Source organism: Diplotaxodon limnothrissa, linkage group LG13 (assembly GCF_057381915.1).
Source record: "Diplotaxodon limnothrissa isolate DT_005_m linkage group LG13, D_limnothrissa_male_GT1.1, whole genome shotgun sequence".
In the NCBI taxonomy this organism is placed as follows: Eukaryota; Metazoa; Chordata; class Actinopteri; order Cichliformes; family Cichlidae; genus Diplotaxodon; species Diplotaxodon limnothrissa.
In genome coordinates, this window is record NC_140608.1 from 12,113,916 (window position 1) to 12,134,634 (window position 20,719).

General features: G+C 44.0%; 1 protein-coding gene across 2 annotated transcripts in view; it reads right to left on the reverse strand.

Annotated features, from left to right (window-relative positions):
* The window catches only part of zmiz1a (zinc finger, MIZ-type containing 1a), an 80,495-nt gene extending 60,252 nt beyond the window's left edge, over window positions 1–20,243 (reverse strand). Inside the window, exons 1-2 of one of the 2 annotated variants that reach the window (XM_085369822.1) lie at window positions 20,206–20,243; window positions 4,413–4,489 (exon numbers count right to left, since the gene is read on the reverse strand). The gene's annotated coding sequence lies outside the window, so the exon portion shown is untranslated. Of the gene's footprint in view, window positions 1–4,412; window positions 5,090–20,205 lie in introns of those variants that run through there. The other variant, XM_085369823.1, reaches the window with a different exon arrangement.
* Between the last annotated feature and the right edge of the window lie 476 nt (window positions 20,244–20,719).

Consider the following 20,719-nt stretch of genomic DNA (forward strand, 5'->3'; position numbering starts at 1 on the left):
TTCAGCTGTGCGTGCGCGTGTGTGCATTTCTGTTCTGGTGCAAAAGCATGTGTGTCTGCGTGCTTTCATGGCAAGAGGATAAGAGCGTGGGTGCCACTAAATGAAACAGAGGCTGAAGCAACTGCACACTCTGTGGCAATGCGATAGGGCGAGCCAACTCGGTTAACCAAATCTTGGAATGAGCCGCCGAATTAGGCGCATACCACGAACACACAAGCTGCAGACAGACACGCACGCAGATGCACACAGGAGTTGTCCCGGTGCCCGGGCAGCTTTCCCGCTGCCAATAATGAGGAGGTTTTAAAGATGTGCATTTGTTTGTGCAGATCTAAAAACACACACTTTAACGTCTAACACCACGGTTTGCGCGCACACCGATCGCGCACCAGTTTCACTCAACAGATCCCGCTTTCTGTTTACGTTTGTGTACAGTAGCTTTTATGACACACACCGAGTTACACATCACACCTGCTGACATGAGATACAAACATAGCATGAGACACTCTTCTGCTAAGTTATTATGCTGTCAGTGACATTTTCGGGAATAATCCTGCTTCTCCTGACATTTCATCCGGCGGTTGCTCGAGCTACACGATGCCGTCCAAGCAGCCTGTTGATGCGAGATGTGTTTTGTGGAAGCCCGGCAGCCAGTGCTGCTTGTCGGGAGCGATGATTAGATTAGGTCTGCACTGATTACAGTCTTGTTGGTTACAGTATACAGTTGTATCACAGAGACCAAGAGGGCAGAAGCGGGAGTCACTGAGAGTGGGAATGTCAGTTTGTCAAGCTGTCAAGAGCGACGTTGCTATGTTGTATCCCTGTGTTTAGCTGAAGTAGCCGGGCAGGGAATGAATCAGCTAATATAAAAGAGCACCAGAGAGGATATTAATACGAATCTTTTAGCAGTTATCAGCACTCAGGAGAGCGATACAAAGCCGTACGTGAACGAGAGCCTTTGAATCAGATCATGGCGTAAAGGAAACGCAGCTGCACATGTGAATGGCTCCCATTTCACAAACAATGCTATCACAGGCAAACACTTTTAAAGGCAAGTGCCTTTCTTTGGCATTGTGCAAGGCAGTTGCAGCACAGTGGCACAGCAGCTCAACCGTAGCATGTAGTATTGGCTGAGAATAAATAATCTGAAAAGCCTCAAATGCCCTTTGCCTTCCTAAGCTTTATGAAATATTAACCAAATTAATCTACAGTATTTTCTCCCTGAGAACATACTGTGCTGCCACTGATTCCCTGTAAGCCAACAATCATTCCTGAGATTAATTTGAAGAAATGCAGGAACATATTTGATCTGTGAAAGCCAGCGACAAGGTGTAATTATTCCCTTCTATATATTATGGTTCCTATTAATTGCGCCTGTTCCGGCGAACGTTACTGTGCTTGTTTAACTGACAGCCACAGGGCCACAGGCATCTCTCAACACAGCTTTACTCCTAACAGCGAGCGTGCTGGGTAAAACGCATTATTATAACAGTATGGGCTTGCCAGTATATCACCTGATCAGAGGTCAGACTGCTCTTGTACCCTGTGAAGATATTTTTAAAGACTGGTTTTGATACCCTGTTTACTAAAGTCATTTCTAGAGGCCTCAAGGCAGAACAAAAGGGCAGAGTTCACTGGGAGCAGAAAGAGCTTCGCTCCAAACATGTGACCAGAAAATGAGGGCCACAAAGTAAAATAGAAAATCATTTGAAGGGATTTTATAGATTGCAGATTTAATGTGTCCATCTGATGGAAAAAGAGAGAAAGAGAGAGATCAGAATTAATCCTCTTAGCTGTTTGTTTGGTAATCTGATTTAGTCAGATTTTTAGGCTGCTATCTCTGCTTGTGGTTACTGATGCTGTCTCTGGATTGACCACAGCCATTTTCACCTTCAACACCCACCCAGGGATTTGGCTCGACACATAAACAAAATATCGGTATATGTAAATCCCCTGTACAATTCACCAAATCCAGCAATGTGTCTGCTTATGAACTTATTCCCCGCTCTGACATCGCTCAAGAGAGGCACACCACGGCTGTCCCTGCTCCAAATAAATGACCTACTTTGCACATTAACACACATTTACATGCAGGCAAGATCCAGAGCGGGCTTTGTAGTTTCTGTTTTCTAACTAAGACACTTTGCGCTTTAACTGCAACGTGTCTCCTGCTCAGTTCTTAGAAATCGCAGCTCTTTTCTTTCCTGCTCAGTGAATGTGAATGCAGACATGCGTCCCTTTCAAGTCTAACTGAAAAACAGGGGAGTAATATAGTCCAGGTTTGCGAGTAGAATTGTACTTTTGTCGTGCATGCATGTTAAAGGAAGGTGAGGCTGGCACAGAGGCCCACCTAAGGTGCTACCAGCTCAGGCAGAGCTATTTCCAGACACCCCCTACCACCCAGCCCCTCCCAACTCCTCTGTGGGGGAAACCACACCACTGCGCAGACCCCAGACACGGACACAACTTAAGAATGGATTCATTATTCACATACACACAGGCGCTGGCACATAAGGGTGCGATGTGGTGGTAGTTCGGGGGGGCAGGGTAAACATACTTTTACTTAACTTTACTTAGAACTGCTAAAGAAGGCATTAAAGCAGCCAGCTCAGCTTTTCGGCACAGTTAAACAATGTCATGTAAATGCCCAGTGGGGCAGATTTGCCACTGTGTAAATATGCACCCTCAAAACTAACGAGATGGCACGTGCGTACCAAAAGGAGCCGTGTCGCCATGGACACACGAAGCAAAGCTACACAATAGCAATGTAAGTCAACCCGGCTTTAGACGTGCACGTCATAGCAAGTTTTTAAGAATGCCTCACAGCACAAGACAACTCCACGCAACTTGACATGGATGAATATGTAAGTGCTCTCTCGCTCACTCTTATACTTCCTGTCTCAAACAAACGCGCGTGCACGTACACACAAAGAGGCCAGATTGCACACAAGTTTGCTCACGGACCATGATAAGAAAATGTGGTAAATGCGTAATCTGATATGCATGACTTGAGGTTTCTCTCTGCCTTTCTTTTCCTCTTGGAAATCGCACGTTGCATCCATAATTTACACCAGCCTCCGTCTGTTTCTCTCTTTTCCACTCTGCTCTCCCCTTCTTTCTTTTTTCCCCTCCTCTCCCCGTCGCCCCTTCTCTCTCCTGGCAATCTGGCTTTTGCAGCTTTGCTTATTAGCATATTGCAGAATGTGCAGATGCCACCAAAAATTATTCACCTTCAAGCGCTTTGATGCCGTTTCACATGTATACAACTAACGCTGTCGACATTTTGCACAACCCTCCCAAACAAAACCAGAAGGACTGGGCCTCTTTTTACCTAAAATGCGATGGAGGCCTTAACATGACATCCTTTAGTGCGCTGTTTCCTCATATCCTCATCCAACCCAATTACTTCATGCATCATCGTGGTCACTGTCACATGACGACTGATGGGGTGTTTCATCTCGGCTAAGGTTTAAATGAACACTTAATATTCATGCAGTCCGAGGGTTATCTGAATACATAATGTCCATGCTGTTCAAAGGAAAAATGAACAGAGTATTCAAGCATGTTTTTGCATCAAATGCAGCTTTGTCCTTACAGTAAAGATCGGATTGGAGGATGAGGAAATGGGGATGAGCAGTTTACTCCTCTTGGAGATTGATACGGGCAAATCAATGGTCACACACAGAAGCTCCAGCACTGGTTCAACATGGATAATGATGCCTTGAAAACGAGCAAAAAAAGGTAGAGCTCCACTATAGCACGCATGCAGGAATGTGCTCTTGTAAACATCCTTCAAATGGGCTTGATCTAAAATGACCACATCAGAGGAAAGACCCAGCAAGAAAGACTTGGCATCCCAACTTGTTTGGTCTCACTGACTGACTGACTGCCCCCATTCCTCCTCCACCCCTCACCTGACAAGCACCAGCTGTCTACCATGCAAAGAGGAAATGCCATCACCCACTATCACGCAACTAATCCCCGTAAACATGTGCTTTCATTCAGAACAATGGTGGCCAGTCATGGTGGCAATTAATTCAGGATGTTCTGACGCGTATGTGGTCTAATATATGAAAGCGTTGGGATAACAGAATGCAGCATGTAACAATTTAGCTATCGCAGGACAATCAAACAACACACAGATGATTTATGTTAAAGCTTCGCGTGTTCTTTTGATGCCCCGAATCGCAACATATTCAGGTTTTCATATTGTTCTTGAAAGCAAGTCTTCTTTCTGCTTCAGTTACCACATAACACGATCACGAGAGCATCCTTTTCTAGGACAAAACACCTGGTATGATACAACGTGGGGCAATATCCAAATGGCAGCCATATTGTCTTATTTGCAGTATCACCACACGAGCTGAAGCCAAACCAGTCAGATGAACACGCAGCTGATAAATCAAGATTCTTACCAGTTTGGATAAGGATGTTCTTGTGTTTCCTGTTAGGCAAAATCCGTTTCTTAATCCTCATCAATCACAGAGCGAGTCTAAAATGAACAAAAAACAAAGTGCCATGCGCATGAGGGAGTGTGACAAAACACAACGTGCTTTTTAGTGATAGGAAAACAAGGCTTAGGTGGCAACATTTATCGAGATGCAATAAAGCACCCCGTTGTGCATCTGACAAAATGGAAGCGCATAACTAGGACTGACAGAGCTGGAGAGAATATGCATCTCTAATCCCTGCCAAATATGAAGCATAAAATACTTAAATGACAAATACAAGTTGATTTCTTGTCTTCCTTGTGAGTGCTTTGTGCCCATCTAGCTGCAAAAACCAGCTGTCTTTGAACTCTCCCGACTCTAATCATGGAGGAATATTTCTTCTCTGCTTCTGGCTCTTCTCTAACTAAGATGTGCAGATCTCCTAATGGGACAGTCGCTCGCTGACTATTAATGCACTAGCCTACTTTACAAGACTGCATCTTTGACTCGCTTATTTCTATGTTTGAAACTCACACACCATTTCATTAATATTCTGCAAGACGTCTCCCCCCGAAAAAGCCCCGTCTGGCTTACATTTCTTCCACATGTGTACTTGTACAGTAGGCAGAAAGAAAAGACTTGAGCTATCTTCACAGGCTACAGATTGCCCCACATTTAATTACTGTTAACACCAGTGCTAGCAAGCTAAATACGCCTCCATGATTTATTCACTTTCCCCACATTTGAGTCAAATTAAATTAGTCATATGGGTTTAATTAACTAAATATGATCTGATATTGTAATTTCACACTTGGATATGGGATATAGAGAAGGGTACTTCAGTACAAAGAAACCACAGTAAACCAGTGTTCATTAGAGGCTCTTGTGTACAGTTGTGTTGGCATTACCAATAGTAGCATTAGCTGAATGATTGCTTCTAATCAAGGTTCGCACACTGGGAGGTTAACGTTATTCCTGCAGAACCAGGAACACTCTGTTTACACCATTATTCACTTTCCCATTAGCCATCCAACCGTAGCTAATATAAGCAACTCCCCCCATATTTTCTAGAACCTGCGCTAATTATTGTTATTGAAGATTGCAGAAGTGCATTTAAGGAAAACAAACAGTTTAAAAGTAAAGGAGCTGGGCTTAGTTGGCCAGATATTAAGATACCTGGATCCCAAGATAGACAGAGCTGCTAGCACCAAATCCTTTTTTAAATGTACATCTGCATGTACAGTCTTGTGAAAAACTGAGTGCACCTACATGATTCACTAACTTGTAGAACAACATTTAGCAACAATAACGTGTTGCTTTTATGACATCATCTCTTTATGTACAGCTCTCTTAGGTCTGGGGTTTGACTCGACCATTGCAGAACCTTAATTCGTTTCTTTTTCAGCCATTCTGTTTACGTTTTCTGCTGTGCTTGGGATCATTGTAATGCTGCCTGACCTATTTAGTTTCCGCCAAATTCTGCATTCTCTCCACTTTGATCTTATCTATCCAGAGGATTTTGTTCCAGAAGTCTCAGTGTTTGTCCGCATGCAACTTTAAAACGGTAAATGGGGGCTCTAGAGTCTAAGATATAGCTCTTGTTTTTCCTTTCTTGCAGTTTCTCTGAGCATTGGACGTGCTGACCTTTGGGGCCGTGTTAATTTAACTGACCAATAATTTCCGTCATTGTTTTCATCAACGACCTGTCTTTTCTGACAAACACAAGACGATAAATTAAAAAAAAAAAAAAACTAATGCATGCAGACAAAAAGGATGATGTAATGTAAAGACATCTTGTTTTCATCAATGAATGCTCCATGTTTCTCATAGAAGCGTGACAAGATGTCAACAGTTGGGAGGAAGAGAAGAGAAAAGTAGACATTTGATGTCAAGGAAATTAAGACACTTTGTAAACTGTGTAGAGCAACTCTCACCGTTAAAAACACAACTAATTTTTACACTTTATAGTTTAGTCAACTGAATCAACTTTAGATTTAGTCTACTATAATCTTATGATATGTAGTCAGATAAAACTAGACTAAAAAAAACAATCATTTAGAGCAGCGGTCCCCAACCTTTTTTGCGCCATGGACCGGTTTGTGCCCGACAATATTTTCACGGACCGGTCCGTGGCCCGGGGGTTGGGGACCACTGATTTAGAAGCCTAAATGACGACTAAAACTAAAAACATCTGCTGGCAAAATTAAAAATGCTTTGGGTTGAATTTGCTGGGACGTGTGTGGCACATGTTTCTGAATGCACCAGACCAGCAAACTGCCAAATCTTGTGCTTTAATAGAGGTGCTCATACTTGCTGATGATCTAATAATGAAGTGCATTTGATTAGCAGGACCTGGGTGCTACGTACCTGCTTCATTCCTATGGAAAGCACTAAGGGTACTTGTATTAGCCTAGCATTGAGAATAAAATAGATGTTATTTTTTATTATGATGCTTATGCTAGCTGCCACGTAAAGCTGTTAAAAGCCCAGTAAAGCGCTGGAGTCTGGTGAAAGCTGCAATGTTTAAAGATCAGATTAAGATCAAGAATGAAATGGAAATATATCTAAAAAAAAAACAGGTTTTTTGTTGTTTTACCTTCCCTGTTTAGTTTTTTTTTTTTTTTTACTTAAACCCCATAAAAAAGAAAAAAAAATCAAGATGAGAATCAAAATGGACTGTGTATGCTGAGTGTCATCAAAGCTCCCATTAAGTGAGTAAGTGAGTAAATATGTTTTACTGTCATTTAAGTGAACTAACCTATTCAAAACTCTTTTTTAATAACCTGCAAAGTTGTTTACACTTTGATTATAACATGAACATGAATTCAAAGAGTGCATTACAAAGCGCGCCGTAATATTTAATATCCAAACATTTGTAAGTACTTCTGTTGGGGAAGGTCACCGTTGATTGAAACCACAGGGCCTACTGTGGGTTATTTTTTTCATTCAGCTGAACACAGTAATTTCTATGCCTGTCTGTCTTTAATTGACTGAGCAGCTCTAATGCTGGTGTTTTTTCCCATTCATACAAAGGCGCCATCATGGTACTAAACGAGCTTCAGTGAATGATATTAAAAAAAGAAAGAAAAAAGCGTGCGGTAATTTACTGATCCTAGGTAATGAAACATGAGGCCAGTGTGGCATGTTTTCTCACTCTCACCAAGAGGAAATATGGCTGCTGAGAGCTACGCTGGCTTGCAAAACACTGTCACACCGCCTGATGCCACAGGCAGAATTATCAGAGAAAAAACAAATGGAGGCATTGATTCACTAGTTGTTTATTTACAGCCCTCTCTGGAGAAGAAATAAATTCCCCTGTTGAGGCTTTGTTTCCCCATCACACAACACAACGGGACGCATGAGAAGAGGGGTGAGCGGGCAACACACACACACACACATGCACGCGTTCTTACAAATGTAAGATCGCACAAACATACGCGCACAAACGTCTTACATCTGGATTAATCTCGAATGGGCGTCTTCACAGATGCCATTAAACGTAGCAGAAGGCGAGAATCATACAGGAAAGAGGCTGCCATCTGAATAATTTATTCAGAGTCTCATCTTGTCTCACACCAGGGGGATTTCTGCTTTCAATTTACACTGTTTTCCTCCCCATATTCAAATCGGGAGAGCAGATTTGTTGTGATTGGCACACGGAAGGTCAACGTTAGCAAGCTAGCGTCAACGCTGTCCTCAGTGGGTTGGTATGCTGGTCTATTAGCACACTAGGATAGTGTGTGTGTGTGTGTGTGTGTGTGTGTGTGTGTGTGTGTGTGTGTGTGTGTGTGTGTGTGTGTGTGTGTGTGTGTGTGTGTGTGTGGCAGTCTTTGTTTACCTCAGTGTGTGCTGGCTGACGCTGGAGAATAGGCCTGTGGTGCACAGAGACATCAGTGTGTGTCTGAGCTTATTAGGCTGCTTTCCAAGGACACAGGAGGATCTAGACATTACACTGGCTGGGGAAGAAAAACACTATTGCTAATCATAGCGGGAGGATGTTAGGGATGCAGACAGAGTGAGGGTTAAGGGTGGGGAGGGGGCAAAAAGGACAAGAGAGGGACAAGAGCTGGAGGAGTCAAGAATGAGAGCAGGAATAAAGCATGTAACGAAAGGGAGAAAGAGCGCCTGTTGAAGTTATGACTCTCATGCATGTCCTCTCTGTGTGTGCCACTCTGGGACTGAGAAAAGGACGGAGAACAGTTCACCAAGACGCAGGTCAGCTGTGACAGGATTAGCCCAACGCATGTGGGGTGGGGGGAAGCAAAAACCCTCTCAGAGTGATGAAGTGTATTTTCAGCTCTTCTGTTTGAGAGATCCAGCATTACAGGCGGCACAAAGGATCTGTTTTGTTGTTTTTTGGTTTGTTTTTTTTGTGTTTTGCTGTTGTTGTGTGATTCCTTGGGGAATGGACCAGTGTATACTGCAAAAACTCAAAATCTTACCAAGTATATTTGTCTTATTTCTAGTCAAAATTATCTCATTACACTTAAAATAAGACACAATCAGCTACAGGGCAACATTTCAGTAAGCTAAAGGAAATTGTTTCAAGACAGTGAATCTTGAAACTAGAGAAAAACTAGAGATTTTTCACTTGTTCCACTGGCAGATTTTTTTCACTTATTTTAAGCTAAAATATCTTGTATTAAGTGAAAAAATCTGCCAGTGGAACAAGTGAAAAATCTCTAGTTTTTCTCTAGTTTCAAGATTCACTGTCTTGAAACAATTTCCTTTAGCTTACTGAAATGTTGCCCTGTAGCTGATTGTGTCTTATTTTAAGTGTAATGAGATAATTTTGACTAGAAATAAGACAAATATACTTGGTAAGATTTTGAGTTTTTGCAGTGATATGCGCTCAATGGCGTACATTCAACAGAGGCGGAAAACATCTCTGAGACGCGAACACCGCGTTTGTCTGAAGAGGCTTGTTCTGTTAGAGGGGCGTGCTCTCTGAAATCCAAACTTCAAAAAAATGGGTTAGGAGGTTGCTCGGGGGAAACTGTGCTTACCGAGCAAAATGCCCGAGTCGTTTCTAGTAGTAAATTGGTATGTTGCTAGCTAACACTGGTGACAGGACTTGGCTGTTGCACGCAATGAATGGCCCTGTAGTAGTCCGGCACGGTGCAGTTGTTCAACAAGGCTTCTTTAACCAGCTGAATGACAGGCAGGCAGACGGGGCAGTGAGCCAGCCACAGACATTCGGCTCTGGCTGTGCTGTAATGATGCCCAGTTCAGCTATACCACAGAGGCCACGTGATGAGAGCAGAAAGCAACCAGGAGAGCAGAGTTCAACTCATGAGTTAGGTTGCCAGGCTATATATGCCCCCTTCTTTCCATGTATCCCACCCTCACATGCCTCCATTTTTTTTATGTTGTCTTTTTGTTACTTTGGGGAGTGTATGCATGTGCTTTTTGCTTTGTTAAACTTTAAATGTCAGCATCCACAGCCCCAAGCGCTGCGTCAGTAGCTCTTTGCACTCTCCACCTTGTGGAAATCTCCGTGCAAACCGAGGGGAAACTCAGCACCAGTATGACACAGCATGCAGGAATGCACCAGCGGATGTGGCTCTCTCCCTTCTCTCTCCTTCTCAGTCAGCTCTCGTCTCCTCCCTCCCTCTCCCTCTGTGGGCAGGTCCATATGCACCCAGTAATTATCAAGGTTATTTTCTCCAGAGGGCTAAATCCCTGTTTATGGCCATGAGCGTGTGTCACAGGGCCCTGGCTGTCAACCCACAGGACGCTGACTCTGTAGACAACCCCAGAGAAAATCTCAATCTCTGCGGTTGTCAGATCCAGCAGTTTTGCTGCTTTTGCACCCATTTGAAAATTACAAAAAAAAACAACAACTCAGTAGCTGTGTCATGACCTCAAGTGAGAAAGCAATAATGATGTTTTCCCACCAACCATAGTTATTATCAAAACCGAGGAGTTATTTCTAGAAATCACAGACTAAACAAAGGCTATTCACTCAGCAGAGAAAAAGTGATATTCGCACAGAGAAAGAACCCAAAACGATCATTTATATCAGTGTTATTTGCTTTTCGTTTTTATGTCATTTTCACTTTACAATGAGAAGTTTTTTTGTATTATTGGCTCGATTCAATTCTTTCCCAGAGCCAGACACTCTGGAGAATTGTGACCTGAGCTACAGCATACATTTCCTTTTTGGCAACAGCTACAGAGGAAGTAAAGGCCAGTGCTAACAAGCCCTGTGAAAAAACACTAACCAATCCAACAAGCCAGGAATTATACCAGTCAATTAGAGGCAAACAGGAGGCAACTTTGTTTTCTTGAATGGGATACAGAGTAGGCTTGTTCTTGTGGTACAGTAGGCTTGTGAGCAAACAAGAGCCTGGAGCAACCTGAACTGCAAGCTGAAGAGTAAATTTGCATGTAGCGAACTGTTAGCCAGGGTCAGCAGTGCACACGCACACGCACCAACACACAGACAGAATTTGGCTGCTCCCTTCACAAAAGCTGCTTCCTCTTTGTTTCATCACTCAGGCAGGGCTTTGTTGGTGAGCGGAAATGCCTCTAGAGGGAATGAAAATACTGGCAAGTCCCTGCAGCTCTTTCTGGAGGGAGGCAGGTCCTGCAGCTGCACACACGCAACTGCACACATGTGCCAAAGTGCCCGTGTAGGTTGACGGCTCCGGTTGCGCACAGAGATAACTGTGTTAACCTAAAGAACATAAACAGCAGTGTGTGGTTACAGGGCTGCGGAGGCAGCTGAGGAGCCAGAAGAGGCTGACACTGACAGCACAGGATCTAAAGTTGCACTAATGTTGTCACGGCTGCCGCAAAATTACAGGCAACATCAATGTGGGGGCTCACGCCGCTGCTGAAATTAGCCCGGGAGACTTAGGTGACGCTATTTCCTTGATTCATTAAGTCATACGAGTCTTGCCGTCTTGCTGAGATAACCCATCAAACAGTCAGAGAAAGGTCAAGGAAAGTTCAAACATTGAGAGCGCTCTCTAAGCTGCACAAAATCTATCCATTTCCCCAGCCCACATCCAGCTCAGGTTGCACACATTCACTCCAGTGGGTGCAAACTCTCGACTTTTAGTATAACCACAGAGCCACCGTGCAGCCTAAAGCCTCGCTAATGCTCTTACATCTTTGTTTTAAATATTCCATTACCTCACTCCAGGGCCATCTTGATTGTTGAAAAGCACATGTTTGTAATCAGATGACAACACTCCAACAACAGATGACTTCAATCAAAACAATCAATGGTCAAAAACACACCATATTAGTAAAACATAAAAACCTATGATTTATATGAACAAAGGAGATTGCCCGATTGTTTAAGTACTGAAAATGCACGCACTGAAAATCTTCCACTTGGTGCCTTTAACTTCTCTTCAGCATGTTAAATGATAGCAGCTGTTATGACTACCATTATCCAGCGTGAGAGGCCAAACCTTTTACTAAACAGCCGTCGGCGGTTTTTGACGTCTTAGCCTTCACATTTATAAACTGACAAACATTGAATATTTCAATAAAGACTAAACAGACCATCTAGGTTGACTTTTGGAAGTATTTCGGGTGGGCACGCTCTGTGCACAGTGATTTTCAGCTTCACACCGTCTCACTGTGCCTCCCACACTCACATTCTGTTGACCCAGGAAATTTAAAACCGTATGCTATTTTTATTTAATATTTCATGTAAATTGTGCCACCTACACAACGCTGACAGACTCGCCTGCCTACTACCATGTCTTCTCATTACAGCCTCTACAAGTTATTCTAAGATTAAACTAACCCTCTGCCATCAGCCAGCAGCGTGTGCATGCTTAAAAGTTCTGCTTCTTCAAAATGTGGGTCATTATTCACTGTCTCTACTTATTAACAGTGTAAGATAGTAAAAATTCTGTTCTCACTGACTCCACAGGAAACAGCTTCAAATTTCTTGATAGTCCAAGAAAATAAAAGTGTCAAACCTTTTCGATGGTGACATCCTACATTGCTTTATTTTGAAAAATGTATGACTTCTCGTGTGATATCACCTCACACTGTAGTTGTACACCATATTGGATGTGACTCAACCACTGGCTTGTAGGGGGGAAAATGTATTCCCCAACTGGTTGGTGGTGGTTTCTGGAGATTGTCGGATGCTTGCACTTTTTCGTGTTTCTCTGCAACTTCTTGCTAACTACTCAGGAAGTAAAGTGGCACATTTTCACCTTCAAAGTAAAAGATGAGTCTATGTGTTTCAAAACTGTTGCTTTGAAAACGAATCGTCTTCATTTCCAGTTTGGTTCTGACTTTCTACAGTTTCACTATAGCTCGGGCAGTAGCTGCACAGTGTTTGTAGACAAGAACATCACTTCCATTCAAAGTAAAACCACAGCAATATGCTATGAACCAAAGCAACCAACACTTTTCTCTGGCAACAGGTGGCTGCCAGTTCTATAAAGTGGCATGTTCATATGCCTGTGTGGCTGGGGCTTAGGTAATAATTTTCCCTCCAACAACCATTCGGTGAACCGGCGGTTGCCAGATGGTTGCAGATCAGGCTCTAAGCCTGTGTGAATGGGGCCTTGTTCGCTCTATTCTACATTGTGACTGTAGCTGTGCACGTCCAAAATGTCACGTCACTTTGCGGTTACGTGTCTGCAAAACTTCAATATAGCAGTGTTCAGGCTGACCAAGAGAGACACTTCACAAAGCCTGTCATTCAACAAAGCATGAACACGCCAGCGCCACGAAGCCGCTTTGAAAGGTGTAGCTCATCCAGGCTAATCTGGGCTTAGTCAAGGATGGGTATCATATTTTAACGGCAGTTTACTGATACTGTTTATCGACACGGTACTCTAGCTGCACTCCTATTCTCTCATTTGTGATATTTTTAAAAGAAAAACCATCAATCATCAGATATTCGTATCATGGTGAACCTGAAGATAACCACCTTCGGCTCTGCTGGTGTCCTTTTCGCTTAGCACTTAGGATATAAAGTTCTATATGTGCACTGTACACTCAATATAGTATACTAAATTTTGCTGAAGCTTTTGAATACTCTCAGATTCTGATCTAGTAAGTGTAAAGTCAGTCGTGTAGTGTAGTGGGGCACAGCATCCTTGCTGGGGAGGCTGCTGCAGTAGGGGTGTGCTTTTGCCATTTGGGGTTGTGCCTGGTCTTCAACCATGATCGGCAAGTCGGCATGCCAAAGCTACAACCACATAAAAGCAGTTTTGCTACAAATACAGGCAATGTAGATGTATGTAACACATATTTACTGACTAAAATTACAACATTAAACAGTGTGTTACAAATATAGGCTTTACAGCGCTTATGATCTCGTTATCTTAACAGATAAGCTACACAACATACTGATTTCCCCAAAGTGTTCCTTTATCAGGGAAAAACTGAGACTTCTGACCAAACATCTGACTAAAACACTGCCTCAGTGAGGAGATATCAGGGGAAAGCAGATTCTAGATGTACTGACAGAGTGGAAGAGCTTTCAAGACAGCTGCTCTAGTTTCTCTCTGTCACTCTCGCTGACACACACACACACACACACCCCTGTGCGCACACACACACGTGCTCGCGTACACACTCCACTCCCTCTCTCCTTTTTAGCCAGTGACAGCAGGCACCCAGCGATGACACGAGGAGTGTCTCTGGCAGCCAGTAAGGCAGCACTAAACAGACAGAAATATCTGCTCTGACAGACGGACAGACCATCACCCAGTACGACATGCTTGCAGCTGTCACTGTTCTCACCGCTCCTCTTCCCCAGCCCTCTGGTTTGACTTTGCTTTATGTGATTCTCCCTCCACCCTAAACAGTGCTTCCCTCCTTTTCTCCTTCCTACGGCCATCATGTACGACACTAACGACCCCTCCTACGTTTGAGACACTGCGCTTGGCTCCTGTTGGTTTACGGCAAGAAGAGGAAGAGATAGAGATGATCAAGGGGCGTGAAAGAGGAGCACCCTCTATGAGCTTTGGCCTCCACAGGTTTAGCTCTTTGCTCCTTTCATTCGGTCTTTCTTTTGCTCTTAAGAGTCGTGTGCTTTCACACAAGTATCTGTTCTCAATCTTTCTCTGTCTCTTTAGCTCGCTCTTTCTCAGTAACAGCCGTTCTCAATTAGGAGGGTCAGGGAGCGGAGCGGAGAAATAACTCAGCCTCTGGTATCTGGAGCTGCAAGGACCCGGAGATCAGCAGCAACAAGAAACCACCGCTGAGTCGAAACCTGGGCTGCGGATACATGTTTGCACGGTTGTGCGCGTTGCATAAATCTGCGCTGTGTCAACAGGTTGTCAGTGACCTCTGACTTCCATATTTAAACACACACGAATATGACAGAGCTGCTAATGTTTTGACTGGCACATTCTCCTGGAGTGTGGAGCTCTTCGCCGTTCAATCTAAAGATTCTGGCTTTAAAACAATGGAAAATCATTCGCGCACAGGCAGGCACACCCATGGACCGAGTCTTCGCCCCGTGGAGAGAGCTGCTTTAATTGCTTTGTTTCAATGGTCCCCTCTGAATGGGAGAGGAGCTGGCGGCTGCCGTTTACAAGACACATCTGCAGGTGTTGCATTTCAAACTGAGAAACTCAAGCTGTGAGAAAGAAAACATACGCTAACAATGACAGAAACATAGGAATATTAAGGCAGATTGTCCCTCTGTCTTTTCCTCTCTGTCTCACACACACACACATACACACACACATTGCAGGTGCAGCAATGTTCAGCAGTCCCCTCCAGGCCATTGAGGCACATCTGAGTGATGCCATACTCAAAACTCTCTTTACCTCTGTGTCTCCTTCTATAAAAATACTGACTTTAATGTGAGACAATGTAAAACATAAGACCACACAAAGCCGAGGCACACTATATTTAGGAGGGGCTTGTCAAATTTTCAATGAGGCTCCAGCACTGTGTGATGCTTCCCGGTAAGAATTAAAAGTCTGATCAAAGCCACCTAACGTGGCTTCGGGTTAGGTTGGTGTATGTTTTAGATAACCTCTCCACAGCTGATACACTGCATGAAAAACTACTTTACTTTGTTGCCATACAGCCACTGCTGCACAGCAGCTTCCCCCCTACAGACTCCAAAGCTCATTTGGAGCATTTTTTCACACTTTTAATTTGAAACCTCGCGGAGCAGTGTCTCTATGAGAATCAGATCTGTTTGTTAGAGCTGGGAGTCGAGTAGTTTGGAGGATCTCGGGTAGCGTGTCTCCTAATTCACTGAAAGAAAGAGCAATCAGCTAAGCTTCAGATGGCACCCAACAGACGACAGATTCAATCTCCTTTCTTCGAGCGTCTCTATTGTGACGTTCCCACATGCTGGTGAGCACGCCGCGTTGCTCACATTACTGATAATCTATGCAAATAGGCCACAGATTGACTAGAATGTATCTAATTGAGAAACATATGTGTCACACTCAAAAATAATAATTCTTACATCTCCCAGTGTGCGTGTGTGTTTATTTCCCCCCCCCCCTTTACTTTATTTCTGTCAGCATTCGTTCATTTATGCAGTTACATGTGACTGTGATGTTGGCGTCTTGCCGTTTAAAATGAGGACACGGTGTATCTTTTGTTTGTCGGTACAGCGTTGGGAGTATTCCTCGCTCTCACCTTCTCTCTCTCGTTGTGAACCCTTCTGCGGCATCGCAGGAACGTCCTGGCCATTATGAGAAGCCATTAATGAGTGCGTGGCGTGGCGTGTTGTGATGCGCGGCATATTACAGCCATTCATCAGAGTCAGGAGACACTTGACAGGCGACAGCCAACAGGTTGTGTAATCATATAACACAGCCATGTCAGGCCTGCCACAGCTCCGTGTCCCATTCAGGCCTCTAATGTTGTTTTCCTCTGGGTAATTGACAATACCAGACAGAGAGACCCAGTGATGGATAACATAATGGACCGACAGGCACACAAAGATGGCGGCCCACCGCCAGAGTGATGTCATTTCAATTTATATCTGCTTTTGGAGAAATCTGCAGCAAATTTGTGCTTCTTAAAGCCTTGGTCTGCTTTTCCTTCTTCTTGGGTTTGTAATTACTGAAATGGGGCAGCACAGCGATCTCACGAAAACGAGAACTTCAGCAATGTAGTAGCTCACGCGGCTACTACTACTACTACGGCAATGTACCCTTGACCTTGACCACAGTGTGGTGAAAACCCATTAGGTGATTACTGTGTGCAGGTTTCACTATAATTTGACGGACACTACAGGAGGAATCAGGTGATAAAGAAGGCAAAAAAGGTTATTAATCATCCTGATCATGTTTTGTGATCCGAGATCAAGAAGTTGCTCTCAGTGCAGAACAAATAGATACTTAAATCTCTCATTCCCTCAGCTATTAGATCGCTTAACTCTTGACAGGGGTTATTTAGTTTGACTTCTTTTAATGATTGTTCATTTTAGACACATTTCTTTCTCAATCTATTTATTTTCTTTGGGTTTTTTTAATGAGTTTTACTATTTACTGCTCTTTGCCGACCGACCTCTTTGTTTGACACACCTTGACACTCAACAGTGTTTGTGGTTAAGTGTTTCAGGTTTGTACGTTGTATGTCTATAATTAGGTAGGTTGTGATCAATAAAGTGAGTTGAAAATGGAAAAGTGCCAGTAAAACAACAAATACGACGCTGAACTTGAGCACAGTTTCGGTAATGACTGATTACTGTTACACTTGTAAGTTTGACTGAATCCTGTGCAAGGAGTAGCAATTCTTGTGAACTGACACCAGAGGCCTCGTCATGGCGTGAGCTCAGCCGTCCACATGAGCTAGCAAGAGAATTTCAAAACAGCAGAAATCCCATCCTGAGAGCTTCCTGTTTCATAGTGACTGTTGAGAATGATACGTTAGCAGAATGCTGGTGTTTTAAAGGCAAAGTGAAACGACAGCTGTATTGTTTCATTCCAACCAAGAGTGTGGCTGACTAAACTAAACTAAAATAAAATGTTGGCCTTGTGTGTTTAGAAGCAGGCGTCGAGCTTACGTTTGTTTTTTGTTTGGAAGGAGTTCAGAAGTTCGTGCACTTCCTATCTGGTCGTACCTGTATAAATGCCTGCCTGCTCTGCATACCTGTTTGCGCCCCACCCTTCCTCCTCTGTGTCTGCTTGTCTTCCTCTTTTGCAGGTGCTAAGAGGATCTGCCTAGCTAGGGAGCTCTTACATGCTTTCCCCAAAGGGCAAATACTGCCCTAGATGGTTGCTCTTCATCTGTTTAAGCATTTTTTAAAGTATTTGCGTCCTTTCCTACCAAGTTTTCCGTCCCAAAAACCGATTTCCTGAGATCTGCCCAGGACCATCTGATGAGCGCCCTCTAGGTAAAGCGCAGATCGTTTCATTTAAGTGAGACCAGGTGAGAATAACTCCAGGGAGAGCCAGATTATCTAAACCCTGTTATCTAAATATAGAGCTAAAACTCAAAGTGAGCAGTAGTAACACAGAAAGAGTTAGAAAGTCAAAGCTGAAGCAGGAATTCTGTTTGTAAACCACAATGACTGTTTAAAGTGATTGGCCAGAGTCATAAATATGAAAAGCGAGACAAATATCATCTTTATCCATTAAATAAAATCATTAAAACCATTGATCCAAGTTATTGTGGTGATTAGGTCTAAAGATGACAAAGTTAAAGCAATTACAGTGTACCAGCAGGCCATCTGACGCTCAGGAATGTGCGTCTCCTACTCTGCACAACTCCCAGCTTCGTCAGAGAGGAAGAGGTGGCCCTGAGGCTGTGTTAGACATTGTTAAGGATAGCAAGTATCCTCACACAACCTGTTCTGCTCTGTCCCTAAGCTGGAGAAGAGAAGACAATGTTCTCTCTTATCCTCCCACTCTCACCGCTTCATACCTCTGCTTGTTTGTGAAATGCCTCTTGCAGCACAAAATCCAAAAACGGCCAGCTTGTGCGTGTGAAAAACAGGGCGTAAGATGTTAACCACAATGAAACTCACCAGCAAGGATAAAAATAAACACCCCCTGTCTTTTGAATATCATCACTGTCTCCTAAGCTGGAGGTAAAACTCCTTAGAGAATAATAGTTTTGATTAGACTCGCTGTCTGTCATTGTGTCTTCGTCTTGCCTTTCTCTCACCCCTTCACATATAGTCGATGTACAGTATACGCACTCAAAAGAAAAAAGATGGGAAGAAAGGGACAAAACAGAAAAGGCAAGAAAAAAAGAGGAGGGTGTAGGACACTGGATGGCGGAAAAATGAAACACGAATGAAAAAGGAACGCTGAGAATGGGATCATAAATCTGTCACAACAGAATGGGTGAGAGGCCTGGAAGACCTAAAAGGGCTTATGTCATTGTTTTCCAAAAAGCTCTGTTTTCCTTCTTCACATGTACACAGGCCCCGAGCTACGCTGTAACCCTGTGACGCAGAAAATTTCCCCTTTAGTGTGGTCACACACTGAAGGAGTCCACCTAACCGCTGCGAACAAAACGCACTCCTCCTCTCTCCTAAATCTCAGCTTCATCGCCTCACAACGGCCGCATTGTTCGACCTCAACAGTGGCCACGCTGTGCGCCGCTGACGTTAAAAAGGCGTGCAGTTAGAAGCTACGGGGATAAATACTCTTCGGTAAACAGCAACAGTCTGTAACGTGTTTGCAGCAATGATAGGCTTTCTAAACAAATTAAGCCAAAGCGGCTCTACATTACTCATCCTGGCCGGCTGTCTGGCCAAATTCTGTCTCCACTGCACAGTTGTTTGATCAACTGTTTGTGCCGAGTCTATGTGTTAATGTGAGGGAGGGAGAGAGGAAGAACAGATATGAGTCCACGGGCTTGAGCTGAGACGAATAAGGCACGACAGCCGCAGGGAGAAGCAGTGAAACTAGTCTTCCTATACTTTCATGTGTCTGCAGTCGTGTGCTGTCACATTCGGAAGCTCTGTTCTTTCTTTCGCTGTGCATTACTTGTCAATCTGCTGATGGTCGGCGTGTGTGTGTTAAACCTGTCACTTTCTGCACTCTGAAGTCCGTGTCCTAATCGCTTTGGCTGATCCCTGCTAGTCGGGTGTGTACAGTATTTGTGTCGGGCTGGCTATATGTGCACATGAGTGTTTGTGTGCAGGGCAGATGCTCCCAAAGCATAGCCTTTGCTCAGCATTCACACACACACACACACACACACACACACACACACACAGTATTAAGGAAGATTACCTTGCACTTTATTTATTTATTTGCTTCCTAAACTGCCCCCACCCAACTCCCAAAGCCCCCCCTCCCCCCAAGTCATTTTTCTTAATCCCTGGTGGAAAAGAAAACGGGAGGCAAATAAAAAGTGTAATATTGGAGCACTACAGACACTACAGACCTACTTTTTAAATGGCTGATAAGTTTTCAGATTTAGGGCAATGAAAAGTGCACCAGACCTTTGAATGGGAGCCACAATAAGGTCCTGGTAAGCTCTTTTAAAGTACAGCGTGCCCTACTATTACTGTTTGTCACTACAAATCTCTTTCGAGCTAGACGGGGTTTTTTTGAAAATCAAAGGTTCTTGAATCATAGCATGTTTTTTTAATGATTTCTCATTTTGACACTGGCCACAAGCATCATGGTGGGGATTTTATTTTAAAGCAAAGCCTGCACAGCGCCTCATAAACAGCAGCTGCAGACTGCTTCCTTAGCTGCCAGCTCAGGAGTGTCCAGTCAAACCAGCCACATCACTCCCTCACTTTTTCTCTGCGTGCCAAGTCGGCTCCAAGTCAGGGAGAAAAAGGAGGCAGGATTGATTCAACCAATGTGCACAATCGATGAGATGCGGAATGAGAGAAAGATCCGTTTACCTGCGTGAACCTTGACCTCGGTGGTAGTGCCGCTGTGGTCGCCACCCCCTCCCCCGCCCCGCCCGTCATGTATTCCTCACGCAGGGTCCCTCGCTGACCTCTCCTTAAGTGGCGATCTGAAGGGAAAGCGAGACAGAAGAAGAAGGCTGTTACATTTCTTTTAATGGAAAGCCAGTGAGAGCCTGGTTCAGACAGAGGACAAATGTATCACAGAAAACAAAAAAAATGCACCCCGGAGTTGAAAAATGTGTGCGGGAAGCCATGAGGGAGTTTGCTATACTGCCCCATTTACTCTACCTCCTAACCCTGCCGGAGAGCCAATGAACCAATAAACAGCTGCACCACCAATCACACTACCGTGCGTATATACTGCAGCAGCAGTCCTGTGTAAACCCCCCACCACCCCCATCCACGCGACCCCACCACTCCCACCCCTGCTGCACAGGAACAATGTCCTTCCTAAAGGTTATCAGCAGCCTGCTGCTTGGTCAGCCCTCATTCTGAATCCATTACA